Genomic DNA, 25,780 nt, shown 5'->3' on the forward strand with positions numbered 1-25,780 from the left:
GTCCTTGTGGACAGCCTCATTCCCTGTAGTATCAAGTGGAAGAGGACTTGAAATGATGGGGAGACAGGAGGGCATGTGTCTTACAACATCTGGCATTGAAAGTTCATGGATGGCAAAAAAGAAGAAAAAAAAAACAAGCTTTAAAATGCATAGAGCCAAAAACCAATTGGTTGGGAAATTTCTCCCATCTTATAAGCAGAGGATTCTCATCATTGCCTGGTCAAAATCGAAGCTCTCTCTTGTCAAGAAAACACTAGATCATGCAAAGTAATACAATTATAAATGCACTGTTCTTCTTGTTTCTTTTTTGATAGGAATTGGCACCATAGAATTTATCAGAATCCCCATGCTTTAATGTCTTGCTGATTTGACAGGGAATACCGACCTTGACAGAGATAACATAAGACTCATTAGATACTGCTATCATGAGGACTTCGATGACAATCTGGTTAGTAAGTTTTCATAAATTCAAAGAGCATTTTAGATTTGTCACTATAAAAGAAAAGTCGAAATGCTCTGAAATCACATAGCTCATATAGAGAGATAGTTGACAGGGGTTTTTACAAAGTTAATAGCAATCCTGAAAATTCGCCTGCCATTACCAAGTGACGAATTACAAGGCTGCAAGAAACCTTTGCAAGCCGTGAATAATAAACTACAAAATTTGATCAACTTGTTAGAGGAGGGAGACTGAATTATCTCCAGGTTCACTCTATAAAAAATGATGTTGAAAAAAAAAGCATAGTCATTTAAAGAGATGATCAAAGTGCTGGGAGACAAAAAAAAAAAAAAAAAAGCAGTGGGGAGGAAAATATTACAGCTGTGTCAGTTATCCTAAATTTTATGGTGCCTGTGGAATTTGTCAGCTTTTTAGTTTGTTGTGACTTTTGCTTTTCTTGATGGAATTTTGCTTTCAAATATAATTTTGCACTTGTGATTCTGAATTCATTTTCTTCATGAGAGTCTCCAACAGCAAGAGAGCTTTAGGCCTGACAAACTCTATTTTCCTTATCAGCTCACCCTCTGCAGAGAACTCTGTCTTCCAGCCTGTTGATTGAACTGTGGCTGCCAGCAGAGATTTGAGGCATAAGGACAGAACCTGGAGTGGCCCCATGTGGTACCCGCCATGAGGGTCACGTGGTTCTGGCTGACATCACACACCCACAGAGACCACCTGCCTTTTACTCTACGTGGAGCAAAACTTTTACCACGCAGCCTTCCCACCAACCATCTTGTCAGAGTCTGGCTGGGCCCTGCCAACCCCTTCCTGCATTTCCTTTTAATAAAATTTAATGTTTTCATTTTCAAAGACCTAGAAAATCCAAACACTTTTTAAAAGCCCCTAGGAACTATAAAAATTAATAGCACAGGGATAATTTCTTTTTCAGTGGCGACTCAATTAAACCTGCCAAAGTCAGACAGTGTGATTTAAATGCACCACTTGCAGAGGGGCCTGAGCAGAGCAAGCAAACAGGGACTGAAACAATAATATTTACCAATTACCCTCTTGGACGTTTCCCACCCGGCCTTTTCCCTCCAGAGAGAATTTTTTTTCCCCTTCCCTCTCTCCCTCCTCTCTTGGGGCCAAGGGCTCAGCATCCCTAATTGTTTTCTCCTTGAATGGTCACATTGCTATCAACAAGTGACTGAACTTCTCAGGGTAATGGAAAAATACCACCCGGGCTGCCTGCCCAGGGCAACAAGCCACATGGACATCATCCCGAATATAGAGCTGAGCCCAAGTTTGAAAATGGGAGGATGGATCCAAGTTCATCCCAGCCAGACCAGACAGCTCACATTCCATGCTTAGTCCTGCCCCAGGGCACTTGCTCCTGCTGTTCCTCCCACCAAGAATGTCCTCTCTTCTAGCCACCAAGCTTAACTCCCATGTTTTCTTTCTTTCTTTTTAAAATCAGGATCAAGTTCTTTTAGGAAAGCCTTACTAGTAAAAGCCATGCCCATGTCAATTTTCTCCTTTAATCTGTCTATCTACCCAGGTTAACTGCACAGTCTCTTATTTATGTCTGAGCACTGCCCTAGAGCTTAACATACAGCTTTCTAATAGGCTGATCCCTACTGCAGATTGTAAGCTCAAGGCAAGAACTCCTCTGCATCTGTTAACCGCAGCATGTAGGTTGCTGCTCCATACATAATGGACTCGAAATTCCCAACATTCTCCCTACACAGGGAAGATCTATGTGCCTTTGGAATGGAGCACCAAGATTTCAAACTGCACTGCTCACTATTAAACAAATAAGCACTACCTAAGCTCAGCGTCCAGCGATGAGGAACCAATAAAGAAGACAAGTTGTAGAGCAGTTATGTCTGTTAAGACACAATTTATGTAACTTCAGTGGCACTCAACCAACACCATGAAACATCCCATGGATCTATATGAACATATTTGTGTGTGAACATAGATTAGAAGGAAATACACGTAGTTCATCCTAGGAATTGCCACTGGAGAGGGAAGGAGAGAAAAGAGGTGGTAGAGTCCCAGTGTTGGATTTATTCTTCTGGATATGTTTTTCCTTTCACTATAAGAATCAGAAGCTAAGGACCAGGTCTGGTGGTGCATACCTGTAATTCTAGCACTCGAGAGGCCGAGGCAGAAGGATTATAACTTCCAGACCCGTCTGGGCTTCATCACAAGACCTTGTCTCAAGCAAGCAAAGAAGCAAAGCAACTAGGCCAGTGTTTAAGATGTGACAGTACTGCTTAGTGACTGGGTGAGTGGGAGGTGAGAGGCAGTCGGGATGTCCCAGCCAGCTGCCTTTGTCTTGGCTCATGGCTGAACTGATTTCCCTTTTCTCATCGTCTGTCCTTGGTCAGTTGGAAAATGTGGGTGGAAGTGATAGAGGACCCTTGGAGCCGGGTCCTTGGCACACATGGCCTGGGCTTAACAGCCCTGGCAATAGGCAAGCCGGTCCCTCCTGTTGCTGCCAGGCTCTCCAGGAGCTTTGCAGACTCAGCAAGACTATGGGGAATAGGAGGGTAGCTTGAGGCCTGAGCATGGCCCCTGAGCCTCCTGCTGCCTGTGCTGCTGGCCCTTTGTCCTCACCCCACAGGCACTTTGCCCTTTGTTTCACCCGGCTTCTTTACTGTCCTCCAAACTTATGGTGCTCATTTCCGATCCTCTTTCCTTCTAGAAGTCCTCCTAGCAGCAAGCTGCTTTTACAGCACATCCTCAACCACAAACTCCTCTGCCTTGTCCAGTCACTGTCTCTGGTGATGCTTTCTCTCCACCCAGCCCTCATTCCCTCACTCCTGGTCCCTTCTCCCAGCCCCCCTCAGAATTCTTATCTGTACTGCTTGTTTTGGCTTTAGCCACACGCGACTCTGTGCTGTTGCTTATGTCTTGGTGACAGGGACGAGACCTCATCTTTGTATCTCCCTGTTAGGGAATGACCTCAGTTTGACTTTTTGGTGCCAAGTAGAATGGACAGGAATAATAACAATGGACCTAGTGTTCCTCTGTGAGTCTGATGGGTTTACTATAATGGTTCAAGATTTCCAGAATGAGGTAAAAGGTAGTCTTCCTGGAGAGAGGTGAGGATAAGCAGAAATGCAACCTTTGGACTCTAAAAGTGAGAGTGAGGCCATGGAAGAGGCTGGCTTCATTCTCATCTCAAAGAAGATCAGTGCTAACACTAGCCAGCTTCTTTTCCTTCCTTCCCCCTTCCCTCCTTCCTCCCTCCCTCCTTTTCTTCCATCCATCCATCTTTCCTTCCTTCCCTAATCCTTCCTTCCTTCCCTAATCCTTCCTTCCTTTCTTCCTTCCTTCCTTCCTTCCTTCCTTTCTTCCTTCCTTCCCTCCTTTCTTTGTGTATTGCTTGCTTTTCTTTCCTCTCTCTTTCTTTCCATTCCTCCCTTCTTCCTTCCTACCTCTCTCAAAGGTTTAGCAAGAATTTTAGTATGACAGGGTTAAAGTAGGAAGAAATAGAACAAGAGAAAGAAACATTTCCTGCTCTCATTGAGGAACTGGAGGAGTTAAATACTCAATTATCTATTGCCTTGATGCTTTCCAGGCTAGGTGAGTGTTCAGGATCTGGCAGCTCCTAATCCATCAGTGGTTTGGGTGGGCAAGATGGGTGAAGTTCACCCAAAATGAAAGTAAGCCTCAGGTCTTCCTTTTTTTTTTTTTTTTTTTTTTGGTTGATCATGGGGCTTGAACTCTGGGTCTGAGCTCTGTCCCTGAGCTCTTCAGCTTAAGGTGAGTGCTCTACCACTTGAGCCTGTGTCACTTCCAGTTTTCTGGTCGTTTATTGGAGATAAGAGTCTCATGGACTTTCCTGCCCAGGCTGGCTTTGAACCATGATCCTCAGATCTCAGCCTCTTGAGTAGTAAGATCTTGCTTTTGCCAGACATGTCTTTTGTTCTTTTCTGCCATTACCCATGCATAAAGAGTTCCTAAAAAGTTTCTTTTACATTGCTTTAAACTTCCTCATGACTGCCTGTTCTTTTTAATTTTTGTCTTTGCTTCACATTCCTCTATGATATTCCTGATATGATTTTACAAAATGCATGGGGACTGCTTGTTTCAGAGGAAATAGAGATGATCAGGGATTCACTCAGAATCAACAACCAAATCTCTAGCCTGTCCTAGGTTTGGAGAAGGCTCTTAAGAGTTAGAGACCATGACTGGGAAGGATAACCAGGCTAAAGTCCTAAGGTTCATGGGTGGAAAAGAGAGTAGTGGTAAGGAATTCCAGCATGGAGAGAGGACTTTTAGGGGCAGCAGGAGGGAGGGGAGGGGTTCCACATCTGTTAGTATAGAAATGGCCTTTTGGCTTGGGCAAAGTCCATTTAGCATGAGGCTAAGCTTTCTTATTTCTAAGAAAGTGATGATACAACTTGGCTAGACTGCCGAGGTTTAACTGAATAATATATGCAAACATTTATCAACCCTTGGGTGTTCTCCAAATATGTATAATCACTACATTGTAGTTGCCAGACAAATGTAGGCTAGGGTAGACAATGAACATGTGAGTGAGTGAGTTAGTGAAGAAATGAGCTTCCTATATCCAAGTGTTTTATGTTTTCTTTTGTTCTGAATCACCTGATGGAACTGATTGTACTTGGACTGTAATTCCAACCTAGCGTAATTATGGGCACAAAAGGAACTCAAAGTACTTGTTGATGTGTGGGGAGGATAGAATCCTTAGTGGTCAAGGAACACCTTGCTACTGGTGTCTCTGGTCAAATGGGCACATGAGGGAATTAGACCTTTTCATGCTCTTGCTGGTATAGGAATAACAGGCAATCAGCACCTGGCTTCAGCACCCATGTTTATACTTCTCTCCCATCCCAAGGAAGATAAACTTATTACTAATCCCTTCATAACATGTGCAACACCTGTACATTCGTTTCTGTGGAGATGGCTTCTCCCCTGCTCTACATTTACTAGGCGCTGAATCACTGTACTTATACTCCTAGGATACACTTAGATCCCACCATGGCTTCCTTTGAGGATCTTGTCACCAGGGCCCTTCCTTTTTCATTTCTACCTTCGTGGCCTGGCACCTGTGACCGAAGCTTTTATACTTCAGATGGGGTGGATGGGATACATTGTATTTTCAGATTGAGCAGATAAGACAAGTTTAGCCTGGTGACATGAATATCATAAATGCCACCAGAGGGGAGTGATCTCACTTACAGTCGCAATCCCTGGAAGTTGATGGAGAAAGTAGCTTTTGACCTCAATCTTGGGACACAGGTAGGACTTGAACTGATGAAGGAAAAAGAGAAAGATGCTGAATAAAGAGTTAAGAAAGCTGGAGTACAGTGACATGACAGAATGGCTAGAAGGGAGATGAGGTAGACAAGAAGATTAGGGGCCAGGAAGGGGAATGACTTGGCGGGTCATCCTCGCAGGCCATGGCATGCCCTTGATAATGCTTGAAGTATTTATGCCTGCAGTAGTTCTGGGTGCCTATGAGTGCCCACCCTGGGTGGGGCCAGGGATAACTGAATCACTCATGGAAATAACAAGATCCTTAGGCACTGGCTAACTTACCAGGGGTTAGAAGGAGATACCTTTGTGGGTCTGTTCACATGCCCGTCTAGGGAGGGTGCCTAACCTGCCTTTGGACGGTGACTAGTCCCTAAGTGGGATTAATTAAGTGGACAAGAAGCTATTGCTATGCCCCTTGCAAGCACAAAGATGGACAGAACAGCTCAAGTTCCAGAGGAGGTCTCACCAGGAGAAGAAGCCTATCCACTGATCCCAGGCCCCCAATACCTCTGGCATGTCTTACGTCTCACCAGTAATCCAACTGCAGACTACTTGGGAATGGGGATCCTGAAGGAGGTAGACTTTGGGGCTATTTTTGGGAGGTAAGAGTAGAATGTGAATCAGATTCAGCTGTTACATGCTTTGCCTTGGAAACTTCAATAGCACATAGCTATAGAACCTGAGCTTGCAGTGTGCCAGGGCTCCCAGGGACATAAATACAACTCTTGAATAAGGCTTGGCAGCCTGGCCTAATCGTGTCAGGCAAACTTTTAAAGAGAGAACATCCAGGGACTAGAGGGAACTGATCATAGTTTCACAATTTCTCAATAGGGCAGAGGGTGAGGGTGGAGGAGGTATGGAGAGTATGAAATAGCTGCAGTCCAGTATCTAGTGGATAGTGTAGGTTGAGAATGGAACCCTGGTTCTACTCTGTATCTTTATGAGGTCTACTGGAGGAATGACTTCTAATGTTCCATAGCATAATTGGTAGCTCTGGTTGAGCACAATTAATTGCGTATTTCAAAACAGAGAGAATTTTGAATGTTCCCAACACAAAGAAAGGATAAATGTCTGAGATGATGGATGTGTCAATTACTTTCATCTGATTATTACACATGGGGATGTAAGTATTGAAAAATCATACAATGCCCCATAAATATGCATGATTTTGGTGTCAATTTAAAACAGATTAAAAAGTACCAACTAAGAATGTAAAAGTTTCCCAATGGTTGAAGACTAGATGCCAAGCAAAGATCATAGCCAATTGTTCCATAGCCAATTCCTTCATGAACACTTATATATGTGTGCTATAAACAGTTGTAGCCTGAAACTCAGGTACCTTCAACTTTTAAGATGTCATTTTGAGTTTATTTGTAACACCTGGGAATGCTTGGTTTGGGTAAGAGTGTCTCAAAGATGTCTTGTATGCATAAATCCTTTACATTTAATATTGGCAATAGCCGGATAGGAGGGGCCTACTCTCAGGAGTAGGTTAAATCCAAACATGGTTCTCTGTGGGTGCTCTGTACCAAACAATTGCCCACATCACTTTTAGACTACACACCCAACCCATCCTTGAACCTGGCTATCCACAGATTGCATACAAGGTCATAAATAGACATTGTCCTGCACACACACACACACACACACACACACACACACACACACACACACACACATATAAAAATATGTACTTCTAAGAAGCTGAGAAATTGTATTAACTTACACAATCTCATCTTTCCACAGTTTTGTGATTTAGGTAGCATTATTATCACTTAACATAAAAGGAAATGAAGACATAGAAAAAATGAAGTAAGTTGTTCAGAGTCACTTAGATTGTAGGAGGCTGAGATAAAACTTAACCCCAGTCAGTATGAAGGCCTTACTTTCTGCAGTCTACTGGGTGGGGGGTATCTCAGCAGAGCCTGAAGCATGGTCTGTCTGATCTGAAGGAGGGAATTTCTGCCTTAGTGGTGGGGGTGAATTTCTTTGGTCTCTTCTCCAGGATTTTCAGGGAAACACTGAAACATATGATAAAGTGGATGGTGTGTTTGAACTTTCAACTCCTGAAAGTGATATAGCAGTAGGAGGTAGGGACTCTGAAGTGATTAAGTTATAGGGAAGAACTCCCATGAATGCTATTAGTGCCATTCTATAAGGGATCCAGATAGCTCCTGAGTTGTAACCCAGAAGAGGGCCCTCCCCGAAAATAGATTATGCTGGCACTCTGAGTTTAGACTTCCAACTTCCTAAATACTAGGAAATAAAGTTCTTTTGTTTATCAGCTACTCAGCCCATGGTAATCTGTTGTAATAATCTGAATGGGCTAAGACAGTGGGCCTTGACACCCTTCTGTTCCTATGTGATGTTCCAAGGATGTGATATTGGTCAACCAAGAGTAAGAGGGCAAAACTGATGTATACCACCAAATCCTTCTTTTCTTCGTAATTTGTTCTGGTTGTTCCTTTAAGGGCACTTAGACCTCAGGGACCCAAACTCCTGGTTTGTCATGATGAAGTGAAATAGATGAATTAGCTGAAGCCAAATGGAAGAGACTGGAGCTGCAGAGTCTCTAGTCTATCTATCTAATTTCAGTCCTTTTCTTTTGACCAATGATAGAATAAATATCCTTTCCTTCCTCTTGAAATAAAGAATATCCAGAATATGGATGGGATGGGAAGTGACCATTTTCAATTTAGTCAGTTTATGAATCCTTACTAGTCAGGAAGCTTCTGTTTAGTTCTTTATTCTTTGGGGGAGCATATATATATATATCCTAAGATGAATACTTAGTTTTTCCAAATATAAAGCTGTATTATACTATTGAATGTTCTTTTTGAAAATAAGTGTGACCTTCTTCCTTTCCCATGGGACCAGTTTCTTCCCCTTAGACTGACATTCCACTTTTTCTGTCCACTATTAACAGTTGAGAATCACTGGCCTAGTACAAACCTTGCAGCTGAGAAATCAGAGATCTGAACTTGCTAATTAATTTGGTCAGTCACAAATCGATTTACTCTTTCAGCTTCCTTCAGTATGGGTCCACTCAATGAATATTTTCTTGGGAAACTATTACTACGTGTCTGGTGTCCTAAATGTCTGTTTGGATTTTCAAATCCATCTTTGGGGAAGGGACTTTCCGACCAAAAAAGTGGAGGTTCGGTGATCAAATTTAGGAACTGTTCATGTATTTTCTTTTACTTGGGAATCTACCAGATAGCCCGTATTATGTCACATTATAGACACATGCTGGCTTGGTCGATGTGCAAAGGGCCAGCTGCTGGAGTTTCAAGATGGCAAAAATGCCTTGATTTGGATATGTCGCTAAAGTAACAGCATCTCTGCTGCCTCTCTCTCTTGTCAACACCCTCTTCTCCCTGGATTTGGTTTTTATGCCTGCCTGCTGTTCTCTTTGTTGTATTTTCATTCCCACCATGTTGGACAGGAGGGCACCTCCCCCCCCCCCACCTTCCCCCACCCCATCTTCCCAGCACAAAGTTCCATTCTTCATTAATGCTGTTTTAAGGCCAGCTCGGAGCTGTTTTCCAGATGTGGCCATGCGCAGACGGTAATTGTGCTCTGTGATCCCTTCCAGCTGCTCCCGCTGCTTGCCAACAAACTCCCCCCACCCCCACCCCGCAGCCCCAGGAGTCCATGTTTGGGGGCTGCAAATTAGGGCAAACGTTGTAAAATGATCATGTGCTACACACGGTCTTCCCCACAAGAATTATGGACTTTATAACTGAGCTAATTGGCATTAGGTCTTGCCCGAAAGGTCAGCAGAGTGGCAGAGAAGCAGGATCTTTGTAAATTGATCGGCTGGCTTCTCCCCCCTTCGTCCCCCAACTCCTTTTCCGTTTTGAAATATGGCCTACCTGCCCTGCAGAGTTGCTGACTCTTGTAAATTACTGCTTTGACTGTATGGGACTGTGACACATTGTTTTACATGGCATAGAAGGCAACAGGAATGCTGAAGGGGTGCATAATTATACCCTACACATTCTTCTACACTACCACAAGCTTCAGCCTTCACACACCTCTGTGAAGTGGGGCATTGTAATGCTCTTGACCTTCAAATCAAGTGTGATTTATCCAAGGGTAGCAAACAGCCTTTGGCTTTTTTTGTTTCTTTATTTTTACACCACATACATGTGTTCCTTTTGAATAATCTTGTGGCACATAGACCCATGCTTTTCTGTGACTTCTTGGATGGGAATGCATGTGTAGACTTTTTCATTCCACAAATACTTATTGAGCATACTCTAGGTGACATTCACGAATGACTTTAGGAGGGAAAGAAAGTTATGTTCTAGAACCGGACATGTTGCATTTTATCTGCAGCTTGTGCAGCTCCCTTCTTCTTTTGGGGTACACTGACATCTACATTTCTAACAGGTCTGAAAAGTTCTTGTTGAGACATTTGGTACCTGGGTGGACTAGGTCATTACAACCTGTGATTCTTAGCTTTCTGCCCCTTTTCTTTCTTAGTAAAGTGCCATTGAGAGTCTACTGAAGGCTAACCTCATAGTTTACTCATTCATATACATTTTGCCTACATTTTCAGGCAGATCTTGGATTTTTCAAATCCCAGCTATGGGTCAATTCCAGATTATGAATCTTGCTTGGTTATCATTGACATCAGTGGACCACTGCACCCACTCGAACTTACTAGACTCCATTGAGCAGAAAGACTAAGGAGATAGGGCCTTGGAGGTCTAGAGAATGGACAAAAGTGGGGGAATTAAACGTTTAGTTCTTATTTTTGGACCACAATACAATAGAGGGCCTGAAAGTCATTTGTCTGAATATGCTCTCTTTTTCAAAGGTATGGGGATGCTGGTGGGATTTGGACATTGTGAATTCATTTAGGAGAGCAGACATTAAGTGTCTAATTAACAGATGCTGTTATCATAATGAAAGAGACTTTGCTTAGTGCAGAGGAGGGCTGTTTGAGCAGGGTAGTTTGTTTCTTTGCTTTTGCTCCACATATGTAAGTTCCTTTTGAACTGTATGTAGTTTGGGTGATCATCGTCTACTCCATCCTAGCCATGACACCATCATCTCTTACCTCAATTGCTACCATAGCCTAAGCATGCTTCTTCTTCCTTCTGTCTCCCCACCCCAGCACTGCAGCCAGTGGTCCTTTTAAAATGACAGATTCTTAGTGAAAATTCCCATCATCTCCCTCCAACATGTGAAGTCCTTGCTAGGGCCGTGTGCTGTGAACTTCCTCTGCTTTTCTCTCTTTTGCTCATCTAGCCTGAGTTCCCCAGATCCCATTCCCCTTGCTGTTCTTCACACTGGGTGAGTGACTGACGTAGCATTTGCACCTGCTACTACCTGCTCTGGGTGTTCAAATAGCTTTGTGTCTTCCCCCTTCCAGGTCACTGTTCATTAAAGTTGACATTCCATCCCATCTTGTGCAATGCAGCTAATACCCACCCCAGCACTCTCATCCTCTGGGTCCATTTTGTGTTTCCCACAGAACCTGGCACTACCTGACTTCATGCTTATTGATATTTGTCTTTGTTCCTCTACTAGAATATCAGCAACTTGCAAACAGATACCCTGTCCAGGGCAGCCGCTGTGACATCCAGTATGATTCAGTTGTATATTTCTGACAAGAATGAGTATTTCCAGTTTGAGGACCATGGGGAAGAGGGTGGTAGGAAATGGAAGGAAAAGCCACAAAGATGCAGGAGGACAGGAATCTGGGCCATGACAAATTCCAACAGCCTCCCTTTCTACCCTTCCTGATGAGAGCTTAGAGGACCTATAGGTCCAATAAATCCCTCTTGTTCTAAATGATTCCTCTGGAGTTTCAGTTCTTCAGGGAATAGCCATAGCTTCATCTGGTTGCGACCTACCATGTCTGTTCCTTGACACTGGGTCTCTAGAAAAAAGGCTGATTTTTTTTTTCATGTTGTTCAGGGCCACCGGCTGGCTGACCTCTCTACTTCTGTGGTTGGTTCACTCTTGTGACTCCTACAGCTAAGTTTGGCAAAGATCAATATTCCAGAATATGGAAGTCAGATGACAAAGTGGGTTTCTATGTACGGCTCCTCTTAGCTCTGAGCTACAGTGTAAATGACATTCACTACAGACAAAACCAGCTTGCCACTGTGAAGCTAGTCTGACAACATCCACAGTTATCAAACACCCAGAAGTGACAACTTTCAAAGCCATTGCTCTGCTTTCTTCTGGATCAACTGCCCCTCCCATGAGTAGCTCCTTGTCCTCTTCCCTTCTGCTTATTTTCTCCTCCCCCATGTGTTCATCTTGCAGCTCCCATACTTGCTGGTCCTCACGTAAGTGATTCATCGCACTTCCCCTTCTCCCCCAGGGTACAGAAAGTAATGTCAGGAGTTCTTCCCTCAGCTTGGGCTAAACCAAAGGCTAGCCCTGACAGAACCTGGTCTGAAGGGAGCCACTCCCCAAATAGCCAGGCTCTGTTGCCCCAACAGCAGTAGATATTTTCTTGTTGGTGACTCCAAATCCTCAGCCCCCATCTGCTACAGCTCTGTGCTTTGAGCATCACACTGCAGCTTTTCCTTGAGAGGTTTTCACAAGTTCAGAGCAGTCCTGGGTATTGGGGAGTTGAAATTATTTTTACTCATATGCAGCTGAAATAGCCATCTGCCAGCACACCGCTCCTTTCCCCACTGTGCTGCAAATCCATCTGGAGTTCTTTTCTTTTTTTTTTTTTGTTTCAATATCTCTATATTAAGAAAAAAATACCATACCAGTATCTTGGGTGCAAGGGAAGGTGTCATTTATTCATCTCTTGTCTGTGTCTGGTGCAATTTGTCCTAGAGTAAAAGATGGACATGTTCTAAGTCATTTTCATTTTTGCACCTGCTCATGCTTGCTCATTAGTTTAAGCATGTAGCCTTTTGGCATGTGAATATAACCCAAAGTCCAGCTCATGTCTCCTACCCCATGAAGTCTTCCTGATTACCCTCCTTTTGCTAAAATTTCAACATCTGAATGGACAGTTCTTTAGCCATTAATAATACTTTCTGTTTTCCTTCTCAAGTGCTGACTTGGTACCTCTCAGCCTGGTAACTGGGGGGACTGTGCCTCATGTTCATCCTGAAGCTACCACAAGAAGCAAGTCAGGAGGAGGCCTTCAATAGAGACTTGGAACACTGTGTAAGATCTTCTCTTTCTCTGAGCCTCTTTAGACCTTCCATGAACAGCTCTGATTTGTGTCCTCCTTAGAATCCTATATCAGTGAAGCTATCAGAATTTAATAGTTCACCTATACTTTTTCTGCTTTGCTAAGTATGTCCATGAGCTCTGGAGTATGGAATTAGAATCTTCTACATCATTGCCTATTTTGTGTCCACGCCAATGAGGTGCCAGGCACACTGGCAGATGTTGGGCATGTAGTGATATATCTGTTACAATTCCTACCTTCAAAGAGAGGAAGGCTGGCCTTACATGGGGAGGAATATGAACATTTATGAATGAATTTAAGGGAGAGAATAATTAACAACATGAGATTGTTTTGTTTGTTGGGTTTTGGGCCTTGAACTCAGGGCCTGAGTGCTGTCCCTGAGCCTCTTTTTGCTCAAGGTTAGTGCTCTACCACTTGAGCCATAGTGCCACTCTCGGTTTTTGAGTGGTTAATTGGAGATAAGAGACTTTTGGGGACTTTTCTGCCTGGGCTGGCTTTGAACCATGATTCTCGGATCTCAGCCTCCTGAGTAGCTAGAATTATGAGTGATCCACTAGCGCCCAGCTCAACATGAGATTTTAAAAACAATGTAGGATTTCAAAAATTATGTTTTTATTTTTTTTTACCTGAGGTTTAGGAAGAAGATGAAACAGGGGTCATGGAGGCAGAGGGCACTTGGTGCACTCAGGGAGTAGCTGTGGTGGTTCTGTGTGATTGAGGCCTAGGAGATGTATACAGGAAAGGTAGGAACCTTGATTGCTCAGCTACAGACTCCATCTCTGTTTCCTTAATTAATGTTCAAATTGTAATAGGTTCCTTTGAATTTCTCTTTGGTAATGAAGCCTATTCATTCTCCTCCTCTCTGTGATATAGGATTTCCTTTGACTCAATTTCAATTATCCATTCCCATTGTTCCACAGTTGAGTGTGTTGTTGGTATCCTTCAAGGCCTCAGGGCCTTCTGTATTGTTAAAAACTATATATATGTGTGTATACACACACACACACACACACACACACACACACGTATATGGAAAACATTGAGAAGCCAGGATATATATATATATATCCATTTAGTCCTTTGTGACTTTGTCCAATCTTACTCCTTTGGTCCTTAGTTTTATCCTCTGAAACATAGAGAAAGTAACATCAGACCCACCCACTTCATTGGATGAGCCAACTATAAAAATGGCTGCAAAAGAGCTTGAAATATGGAAGTCACTGCAGGTTCAAGGGCTTATTACTCTTAGGGAAGGACATAGCTGCTCCTCCCTCCCTTGACTCAGTCCAAACTTCAGGACAGGAAAAGTGGTCTCCTGTAGTAACGAGGCTCATCTTCCCACTGGTAGTTTTGCCTCTACATTAGGTGGCAACATTCATTAGGCAAAACAATTTGCCCATGCTCCATTGAGATATATAGATGGAAAGCAGCAAGATGGAATGGATTTCTTTCCCCCTACTTCCCTCTCTCTCCCTCTCCTTGCTCACAAGTGTCTTGGGAACGAGCTGTCTCCTGTCTAAGGAAAAGAGGCAGAGCCTAGGCTACATGGAGATAATGTTTGGTATTTTGGAAGGCAGTTGCTCCTTTCTCCCAAAGGCTTCCCATTTCTTGGCTAGTTTTGGCCTTGACATGCTTGTAGCACATCTGTATAACAGTAGTTTGAATAAATTGTGATCCCAGCACATCATGGCTTTTTAAATCTTTTTTTTTGTTTGGGCTACCAGAGTTTACTGGCTCCAAGTGTCCATTGAAGATGGACCAATGATGGACCAAAAGCCTAGTGCCTACTTTACTTCACTTTAGAGAGTGGCGCCTTATGGTCACATTTTGAACCTTTGAACCATTTTGTTTCCACTCAGTCTGTGGCACACATCCCAAATCCTGGAATGAAGCAAGTGGAAGGAAGGAAGGAAGATGGGAAAGGGTCAACCTTTGGTAGTCTTCTGGAGTTGATCAGGAGTGCTGTCTTAGTTCTTTCTGGGGTCCCTTTTCATCTTTAACTGGATGCATAGGGCCTTCTCAGGACTTGCTGGAGACATCCGCACCTACTATCTAGGCCTGCCCCCTCGATCCAGTGCCCTGTGTCCTGACTTCCTCTAGGTCACCATCAAATTGTTGAAAGACTGCATGAGAGGCCAGAGATCTGGTTTCTTGTTCTCCAATCCTTCCTCTGATCTGTCCTTTCAGGGTCTTTCTGGGTCAGGTCAATGCACAGTGCATTTCAACTTCTCAATTAAAATCCCTTACATTTATTTTATTTTATTTTTTAAATTTTATTTTCTTATAAAGATGCTGTACAGAGGAGTTACGGTTAAACACCCCATGCATTTATATATTTATCTTACTACTCATGTTCATGAAGATTATCTCATCTAAGCATCTCATAGATAGCATCGCATTACCATTCTTTTATTAATTAATTCATTAATATTTTTGTCGGTCATAGGGCTTGAACTTGGGGTCTGGGAGCTGTCACTGAGCTCTTTGCTCAATGCTAGTTTTCTACCACTGAGCCACAGAACCATTTCTGGTTTTCTGGTGGTTAATTGGAGATAAGAGCCTCACAGACTTTCCTGCCCAGGCTGGCTTTGAATCAGATCTAAGCCTCCTGAGTAGCTAGGATTATAGGCGTGAGTCACCAGTGCCTGGCTTAATTTTTTTTAAAAATTTGTTTATTTTTGTTGGTTCTGAAGCTTGAACTAAGAGTCTGGGAGCTGTCCCTGAGCTATTTTGCTCAACACCAGCATTCTCACACTTGAGCCACAGCTCTACTTCTGGCTTATTTGGTGCTTATTTGAAGAGTCTTATGGACTTTCTTGCCCAGGCTGGCTTTGAACCATGATCCTCAGCTCTCAGCCTCTTGCATAGCTGGGATTACAGGCATGAGCCACCAGCCCCAGCCATCATCTTTGTTTTAAAGGTGAATAAATATGGGGTCAAGAAGACTGGATACCACTGCTGCATTTATTCACCCTTTGACCCACCATTTCTGTGCCTCTCCCATTTATCCTCCCAAAGACAGATAAATGAACAAACAATACAAAAGGAAAAGAAAACAAAGACAGCAAGAAAGAAAAAATCCTCTTGTTTCCATTTCCAGGAGTTCTTTTTGATAAATGTTAATTTAAATGATCAGATGCACATATGTTTCATGCCTTTGTGCTCCTCTCCTAAGAATATCCTCCTTTGGTCTCACTGTATGTGAATGTGTAGAGACCTGTATAATTTATCATGTCCCAGTGTGTATACAACCTTGTTCTGTAGTTTTTTTTTATTATTATTCCCATTTTAAATATGAGATACTGAGGTAAAGAAGTTGAAGTCATGTGAGCAAGATTAGCAATTAGTCACTGGTGCATTTGAAGTCAGTCTAGCTTCAAAATCAGTTCCTTGATGCTAAACTCTGACCTTTCAGGGCTCAGGTAAGTTTTTGGGAAAGAATTGCCCACGATTATACCAACATCAAATACAGTGAAAACATGGGTTATACCATGGGGGAGGGACATACAAAGCAACAAAGAAATATCTTATAAATATGTTAGAAACAATCTCAAGAAAGAAAAAAAATTTGAGTCCTTATCTTGGGGTTCATTTCGCTTAACATCAATTTATCTGGCCTTTTCTGCTTGTCTCAGACATATACTAGTTATTGCAAATAAGGGAAACCATGGGACCTATGTTTCTTTGGGTCTGGCTTAAACAAATTGTTTAAATAGGGATACAGGTGGACCCATTGCAACAATGAAATGTACAAGATATTATGCCAAAAATGAACTTTACAACTTTGGCATGGGGTGGTTGGGGGGTTTGAGGGAGATGGGAAGGGATGAGAAGGGGAAACAAAGGAGGAAGCAACAAGGCTTGATAAGAAATGTACTCATTACCTTGCCCATGTAATTGTAACCCCTCTCTATGGTATTTTCACAATTAAAAACAAGAATTGCCCATAATTTTGCTTTCTATAGTGAGATCTCACTTGTGGTGATATTGTCTGCTGCTTCCAGGGCCTGGGTTAGGAGGGAAGGCCACCTCAGACAAAGCAAAGTACAAACAGAGCCGAGCGCTTTTAAAGTGCCAATCTGATTTGCTTCTACTCAATTAATTTCAGCTCAGTTTCCACATCATGTCCAGCATCACTCCTGTCCAGCAGTCTGCTGTATCTTCAGAATTCTCAATTGTGGCTGAAACCATCTGGAGATCAGGTTGAGAGCCTTAAAAATTTGTATAATCTTGGACTTAGAGCAATTCTTCTAGGAGCTTAACAGAGGACTTCATCTTTTTAAAAAAGATTTCATTTTATTGTAAAAATTCTGTACAGAGTGGTTACAGTTACATGAATAAGGTAATGAGTATATTTCTTGTCAAGCATTATTACTCCCTCCTTTGTTTTTCTTCCCTCCACACCTCCCCTATTCCCCCCTCCCCCAGGTTGTAAAGTTCATTTCCAACATAGTGTCTTGTGAGTTTCATTGTTTCAATGGGTCATCCTGTGTCCTTGTTTCAGCATTTTGTTATTCCCCTTCCCCTCCTCAAACTAGATAAATGTATATACAAGATGCAGGGTACCAAAATCAAATACAGTGACAACAGGGGATGTATATACTATAGGGAGAAGAACATACAAATGAAACAAACAAAAAAAACCACATAGTGCATTATAAACAACAAGAACAAAGAATGTGGAGAATATTAGCTTTGAAGATGCTCCTCTATCAAACAGTAAAAAACAAAACAAAACAATGTAAATGTCCTAGACATAGGAGCCAGGCAGGCTATCATATTCTTCAACTTTCAATGGGTCCCAATGAACCCGTTTTAAGTTAACTGTATGGTACCCTTCCAAACATCCTGGCTTAGCAACACAACACGCTACTGTGTGCTGGTGGTTTCTCCTCATGATCACTGGGCTATGGGTAGCTGCTACTGCAATCAGAGCAAGAAAATTGCATACTGCGTATTGTGATCACTAGTCCAGAAAAATATACAAACTCACTTTTCAAAGGACAGATTCTGAAGTCAAAGTAGAGGATTGTGTCTCAGGAACCAGCTGTACATATGTCAGATACAGGCAACACAATCCCTCTTGGCATGATGACCATGTGAATGAATAGAGACTAACTACAAGTGCCATCAGTCAACACATCCTCTTTAGAGTTCTTCAAAGGTTCGCTGATAATTCTCCACTTGTCCCAATAATAGTTTTATAGTACTTTAAGGCCAAAATAAATACTTCATATTAGCTTTATTAAGTATGTAATTCCAAGTTAATGACTATTTATATCCTAACAGCTTAGGAGCTGTTTGGAAAAAATATTACACATAATTTAAAAGAAAAAAATATATTTTGTCATAAATAAACATAATTATTTACTAATGAGATATGTGCAACTGTTGGACATTGTTCAATTAATGTAGAATCCTATTGGACATGCCTACCCTCACTTCTAGTTCTATGGCTTATTTCCCTCATGTACTTGTGTTTTTAACATAGCAACTAATGAAAACTTACCTTTGCAAAGATGAAATGGTATCAAAAATTAGTGTGAGGTAAGGTTGTCATTATCTGAAAGCATTAGATATTGTAATGTATACCTAAATAAATAAAATACCCCTTTGGCTCATTGTGAGTTCTCTGGATCACAGATTATAGAAATACATTGCCTTCTATTTTCTTGAACCACACACCTTCCTTATTTGACTCTTTTGGCTCAGTTTTTGATAAACATGCGAAGACAAGACACATTTTGCTTCCCTTTTGACTGCAGTGAAAGACAGTTATCCCAATAATATGATAAATAGAAAGTGGACTTCAGCTTTGTTTTAAGGAGGTCCCAGAGAATGGTTGGGACCCAGCAGATAGAAATTTCCAGGAGCTTTCTCTCAGTGCCACCCATGCAGCGCAGCTGGAAGGTGGAATTACTAGTTTATGAAGAAAATCTGCAATTATGGTCTTTTAGGTAAAGTCTCTCAATATTTAGACCTTGACAACGAATTATAACATTATCTGTAAGCATTGCTGGGTAATGCCATGTGACTTAAAGGGTGTGTACAGGTGGTGTTTAGCTTGAGAGTCACTAGTTAGGGATATCCAATTTAATGAAATATTGTGTAATAATTAAAGTAACATTATTGAGCTGGGGATGTAGATAATTGGAGGAGGACTTGCCTAGAGTGCACACATCTCTGGATTTAATCCTCAGTATTGAAAAAAATATGTAAAAGTAGCTGGAGGTATGGCTAATGTGAGAACACTTACTGAGCAAGTGCAAGGCTCTGAGTTCAAACCCCAGTACCTCTAAGAAATAAACATAAATAAACACATAGATGATAAACAAATAAAATTATATTACTGATAAATAAGCAATCATATGGTAATATCTTTATGGTGCAGTAAGTGAAAATGGTAAATAATGTGAGCTGTGATAACATTTTAACAAAAGTTATTTATGACTACAGGAATAAAAATAAGGCATTATTCTTGATTCAGGAACCATGGATGATTTTCATTGTTGTCACCAGTACTGAGGTTTAAACTCAGGGTCTTATGTTTCCTAGGCAAATGCTCCACAACTTAAGTCATATCTCCAGCCTAATTTAAAAATTTTCCTTTTCGTTTCTATTTTCTAAATTATTTCTATAATAACCACATATTGCTTCCAAATATTTGTTTTTATATTTTTTTTTACAAAAGAAACTTAGGACAATTACTATGAAAAAGGTAGCCTTAGGGACAAATATAAATAACATTTAAACCTGTATAAGAAATGCTGAGTTTACAGAGAAGCTTAATGAATGGGAGAGAGAGCCCAGATATTACTAGTAGTTTTGTGTTAATTAACAAAACAAAAGAGAGAGTTAAATGTGTATGTGTAATGTATATATTTAAGTTGTAAAAGGGCTGCAGTTTAGGAAAACTAGAGGCTGGCATAGGCATGGAAGGAAGTTGTGTATAGGATCCACAGGACCACTTCTAAGTTCACTCATTTGCTTGAACCTTTCAGGACTCACTCAAACATTTTGGGCACAGTGAGACAGCCTCCCAGCAAGGATGGGAATACTGGTAAATTCTAAGTTCCCAGACACAAGCCAAAGGCCAACCCTGCAAGGTTGTCTAAGGATAGCATTTGCAGGCCAGCTATGTTAGATCTTTTGTGTACTGAGGGATTCATGGAGTATTAAAGTTGCATATGATTATGCTTCAGGAAGGTGAGAGGAAGAGGGAAAGGTTCAAGGTGTGTCCGATGCTCACAGAATAGAACTGCTTTTCAGAGAATATTAATATAGGAAAGGGGTGTAGATGTCTTCTAGTCTAGTACTTTCAAATGGCAAGCATATTGCATTAGTGGTCTACAAGATAATGGGCCATCAATGAACAAGTAGTTTATATTTTAATGTTTATAAATGTCATTTAGTGATCCATATGTGGATAAAATATATAAAATATAATTTATAAAGGTATCTATGGATGTATTTTCCCTTCAAAGTTCCAGGACTATGGTATTTTCTTAAGTGAGGCTATTTTAAAATAATTAAATAATTATTGGCTTACATTAGTTATACAAGGGAGATTTTATTGTTATATCCCACACATGTTCATATTGCATTCCAACTGGTTCCACCTCTTCCCCCCATCATATTCCCTGCCACTAAGGGTTTTTGTAACTGTGAGTTTATCTGAATACAACTATTAGGGCCTGACTGGGTAGTTCAGTGATATAACATGTATTTAAGTATGCAAGACTGGATAATTGGACTAGCATAGACACCTGATTCTAGGCCAGCCTGTTTCTGAGGTGGTTAGATGTCTTTGAGGGATGGTCTTGACCTGGGAGATTTGCCTAAAGATGCAAAGAAGTAATATGGACCAATGTAATCTCATGACTGGGCTCATCAGTCACTGGTAGTGGCAGCTGATGTGTACACTCACAGAGCTAAATTGCGGCAGTGGAAGAACACAGGGAAAAAAAACAAAGACTTCTGACATTAAGATGCACAGATTATCTCTGATTCCTAGATGTCCATTTGCAGTATTTCCCTGTGAGGAGACTTCAGAGGGATTGAGGCATCCTGGGCTCTTCCTAAATCCACGTCCTGAGATAAGACATTTCTTCTTCTACTCTAGCTCCATCCTTTCTCTCTCAGTGCTCTTTCTCATGCCGTTTCTTTTCTTGACATCTTAAGGCCAGGACAAGGCATTATAGAGTTTTTCATTGTGCCCCATGCTATGCTAGGTGCTAAGAGGGAGAACATAGGAAAAAAGATTTAGAACATTTTCTTGTCCTAGCCTGGGGACAGGACAGGTTCAGCCTATGAACATGTGGGTGCCTGATGCCTCCTCCAGGTGACATTTTCCATTCACAATGTGGTCACCTTAGGGCAGGTTTTGTATAAGCTCAAGAGAAGCCTTGGACACTTACTTGGGTGGGAAAAATGTAGTTGAGTGGAAGGGACTAGGAACTTGGTTTGGTAAGCGAGAAGGGGTGTGAGGAAGAGACCAAGTCTGAGCAAGGAGCTAGAGGAGAATCTGAATGGGGAGCTGAGGGCTGTTTTACCCTGAGATTCTTATCCTGTTATTAAATCTGGGGAAGCCACAGCATGGTGTGCCAGCTAACTGCCCTCTCAGTCACCTCATCAAGCATGAAGTGCCCAGGATTACGAAAAAGAGGGGTGGGGGGAAGGGAACGAAAGGAAAGGCCTCATTATATGGCTGGAAATCCTCATACCAGAGATAAAATTTTACGAGTTGCCTATTGCTCCACACCCCGTATTTTTGACATTCCCTGTTTCACATACAGTATTTTAAACATATGAGACACAGACATTACTGTTTTTTTAAAAAATTTTTTTTACCCTTTTCATTCCGCACCCCCACCCCACATTTCTGTCATAGCTTAGTGGGTAGCTCTGAAGTTTTTAATACTGAAGGGCCCATTTCATGTTATTTATTACCCTGCCTGCGTGAAAGCTGAGGCCTATAAATTGTCAACACAGGCTGTCTAATTCCAGCAACAGCAAGGTTTCGTCACATGTAATTAAAAGATCCCAAAGCCATTGGAATGTAATGGATTTGGAAATGACACCATGGGGGCGAGGGGAACAGGCCTAGGAAGAGGCAGCAGTATTTCAAAGGACTCTCTCCTGCATGGTCTGGGATCGATGGAGCTGCCTGGCGGGACTCCAGGAGGGGCTGGCTGATGTGGGGATAGAGTCAGAGTCTGGATTTGATCTGATCATCAACTCTGAGACTGGGCTGTAGCAATTCCTACCTGTGTGGAGAGAGAAATACTGGGTGTTTGAACTCATACACTCTGGTAGCCTGGCCTGTTGAGCCTTCCAGATCTGATGAAAGAGAGTATACTTGGTCCTGAAAAGGTTTCTAGAAGTAAGGAAATTGTCATATAGTCTTTCAGGCAAAGCCAAGCCCAGAATGTGGGGGAAGGTAGGAGTTCACCTTTCCCATAAGTACAATGGTCCTCTTATTCGGGCCCAACTTTCTCCCTGCAGCTGTTTCTGGCTGTTGTAGCTCCATCATGATTGGTCATTAGTAACTACACGTTCTTCCAGGAAGTGAAATTTCCCTGAATTCCCACATCCACCTAACTCTCTGTCTAGTTTTTGTAGCACTGTGGTGCTGGGGTTGGTTATTTGTGTATCTGGATGCCTTACCAATTCCATGGGCTCCTCACAAATAAAGACTAGGTGTAAATCTTCTCTGACCCCACGGGCTTCATAGGGGCCTGTTGTATATATAGGAGGTCATCTGGCATTATTTATCAGGAAGGAGGGAAGAGAAATTGAAAAAAATAAAGAAAGAAAGAGAAAGGACCAAAGTGGAGTTCTTTCATGATATTTCCCCATTACTTAGCTTCAAATAATACAATAGCTTGACTCATCTAAGATGGCCCCTTCATCCCCTGTTATTTGGGTTCTGTACCTGTCATGTAGTACCAGAGTGTTGGGTGTGAATAAGAGAATGTGGCTGAAATGATAGTATGTCACCTAGGAGATTAGGTTATCAGGAAGACTGTGACTTTTGTCTTTTTCCCTTCCTTTAGATTTACTCTGGAGGGTGCAAACTGTCATGAGGAGGGTCACAAACTCCAGCCTTAGATAAACAGCCAGCTAGGAGCTAAGACTTGCCAACAACCAGGTGATGAGCTTGCAAGTGAATTCTCCAACCCTAGTTCAGCCTTGAAAACACTATACCCATAGACAGCAGCTTCATTTCAACTTCATTAGAGCCCTGAGCCAGAGCTACTCAATTAAGCTGTTCTAACATTACAACCCTCAGAAATTGTGGAAGCCAATGAGTGTTATTTTAGTTTCTGAGTTTTATTTATTTCTTTTAGACAGGGTTTCTGCTAAGTAGCCCTGGCTGGCCTTGAATTTATGATCTTCTTATCTCAGCTTCCTGAATGGTAGCATTACAGGCATGTACCACCATGCCTGGCTGGGTTTCTAAGTTTTGATGTAAAATATGACAGCAGATGATAGCTAATGCAAACACCATCTATATGTTTACAACACTGAATTTTTACTTCTAGCCCCACCTTCTTTGCTGAACTCCAGAATTGTGTGTCTTGTGGTTTCATTTTTATGTCTTCCCTATATTTCAGAAAATCATCTTCTATTTATTTTCCCAACCTCATTCCCCACTGTTTCATCTCAGTTGTGGTAACATAGTTTTCTGTCTGCTTCTTGCTTCCACATATGTCTGACATAGTTTATTCTCTGCCTGGTAGCTCGGGTCTCAATCCAATGTAAGCCTGATTATGACGTTCGCCTGAATCAGATTCAACTAATGGCATATAATGTGTACAGGGCAAAAGCCTTTTTAAAAAAAAAATTTATTTTCTTGTAAAGATGCTGTACAGAGAAGTCCCAGTTACATCAGGAAGGTAATGAGTACGTTTCTTGTGGAGCATTGTTACCACCTCCTTTGTTTTTCTTCTACTAGCCCCTCTTCCACCTAAAAGTCTTTAAATTGCCTTCAAGGCTGCTCTCCTGGCCTCTACTACTTCATCTCCTCCTTCTTTCTCCCTTGGCTCCCTCCTTGCCAGCCAAACTGTCCCTTTTGTTGCCAGGTTTCTGGCCACTTTAGGGCTTTATGCCAGCTCTCCTCTCTGCCACTCATCCCCAATTCTGCACCTTCAAGTCTTTGCTCAGCTCCCCTTTCCCATAAGGTTTATTCTAACAACCACCTTAAAATTTGCAGTCCAGTCTCCTGATCCCATGTACCTCATTAATCTGTTCTCATTGTTTCTCCCTTTACATAGTGTTTCAGATTTCAACAGGCTTAGGTGACTCATGTATTATGCTTATTGTCCATTTCTGTTAGTGTGTATGCAGCCCCATGAAAGCAGTGTCTTTTATTGCTATTATTGTTTGTTTTGTTGCTGCTGAATCTCCAGCATCTAGTACAGGTGATCTGAAATTATGTGCTTAAAACAGGATGGTGGTTAGTGGTGTTTCATGAAGAAAGGAGGAAAGGAGTGAGGGTAGTAAGCAGAATGGAGAGGAAACACCACTCTTGGAGCTCTTGTGCTTGGTCTCAGTTGTGGCTTAGCAGATTCAGTTCCTTTCTCATCTAGACCCAGGGTCCTTGAAGGTCTGTGTAAATGTTCCAGCCTCAGCATCTAGTCTGGATGATCTGCCTCTGGAGTCTGGTTATCAGTTTCATTGGCCTTACTACTCAGCAAACCTGGATCTTTTCTTGTAATTCAGTTTTTGGCTGCCATTCACCTGCAGTCTCTCTGCTTCTCTTATTTGGTCAGGAGTTGAACTTCAGTCCCAACTTCCTATACCTTAGATGACCTTATTTGAAAATAGAACTGTTGTAGGTGTAATTCACTAAATGAAGTTGAGATCATACTGGGGAGAGGTGGAACCCTAACCGATATGACTGGTGTCACACAGGGAGACAGAGGCAGAGATTAAAGTGACATCTGCAGGCTAAGGAACGCCCAGATTGCTAGCCATGGTCAGTTGTAAGTATGGAACAGACTTCCTTTCACAGCCCTCTGACCATCCCTGCCAATCCCTTGATTTTGGACTTGTAATTCCCAAGCTGTGAAAGAATCAGTTTATGTTGCTTTAAGTCACTCAGTTTGTGGTTTTGTTTTGGAAGTCCTAGGAAATGGGCACATACCTCATGCTGCCTTCTTCAAGACCATCCACCCTTGCCTCAGTGTTTTTTCTCAGCAATAACAGACCATGGATTGACAACATTTCTAATCTTCTCCATTTCTAATCTCTGCCCTCTCAAACTCAATGAACTAAATCTACCTCTTCCAAGAAGCCCCTGTGGATGGTTTAGTGCAAAGAAACTCAATGCTTTTACCATCTCGATTTAAAGGTTCTATCTGTGGGAGGAAAGGGCACCTCTGGATTTTTCTTTCACAACCCACATACATTCTATGGGCTTAAGAGATGTAGACAAAATATCAAATTCATATGTTCTTGACTCCTTCATCCACTGCCATATTGTCTCTTCAATTAAATGTCATCAGAGGACAAGAAACAGATCCGTCTCCATTGCCTGTTGTTCCAAGTTGGCCTCTGACAGAAAAGACACTCATGCTGGTGGATAAGGACTATGTAATAAGAAGGGGGACTAGTCTTTCCTCTGACTAACTTATAAATGAGAAAACTGAGACCCAGGCCAAAACAATTTAAGGACCAACAACTCCTCCTTGCAGGACTGCTGAGCTTCAAAGTCAAAGCAAACATCCAGAGCCACTGATTGCACAGTGGGTTCAAATCCCAGCCCTACCATTTCTGACTGTATAATCTTAGGCAAGTTCTTTTTTTAAAAAATTTTCTTTCTCTTTCTCCTTTTGGATTATTAAGTTTTTTTTTAATTGGGC

The 25,780-nt window shown here is 41.9% G+C and overlaps 1 protein-coding gene across 6 annotated transcripts in view; it reads right to left on the reverse strand.

Moving 5' to 3' along the window:
* Positions 1 to 25,780, reverse strand: part of Slc14a2 (solute carrier family 14 member 2) — a 402,998-nt gene that overhangs the window by 98,414 nt on the left and 278,804 nt on the right. The window contains exons 4-5 of one of the 6 annotated variants that reach the window (XM_070029240.1): positions 12,478 to 12,543; positions 5,657 to 5,728 (exon numbers count right to left, since the gene is read on the reverse strand). The exons of 3 other annotated variants lie outside the window; for them this stretch is intronic. The gene's annotated coding sequence lies outside the window, so the exon portion shown is untranslated. The remainder of the gene's footprint in view (positions 1 to 5,656; positions 5,729 to 12,477; positions 12,544 to 25,780) is intronic. 2 more of the 6 variants (XM_070029241.1, XM_070029239.1) reach the window with 2 other exon arrangements.

Source organism: Dipodomys merriami, unplaced genomic scaffold (genome assembly GCF_024711535.1).
Source record: "Dipodomys merriami isolate MVZ:Mamm:240054 unplaced genomic scaffold, mDipMer1.0.p SCAF_2, whole genome shotgun sequence".
In the NCBI taxonomy this organism is placed as follows: Eukaryota; Metazoa; Chordata; class Mammalia; order Rodentia; family Heteromyidae; genus Dipodomys; species Dipodomys merriami.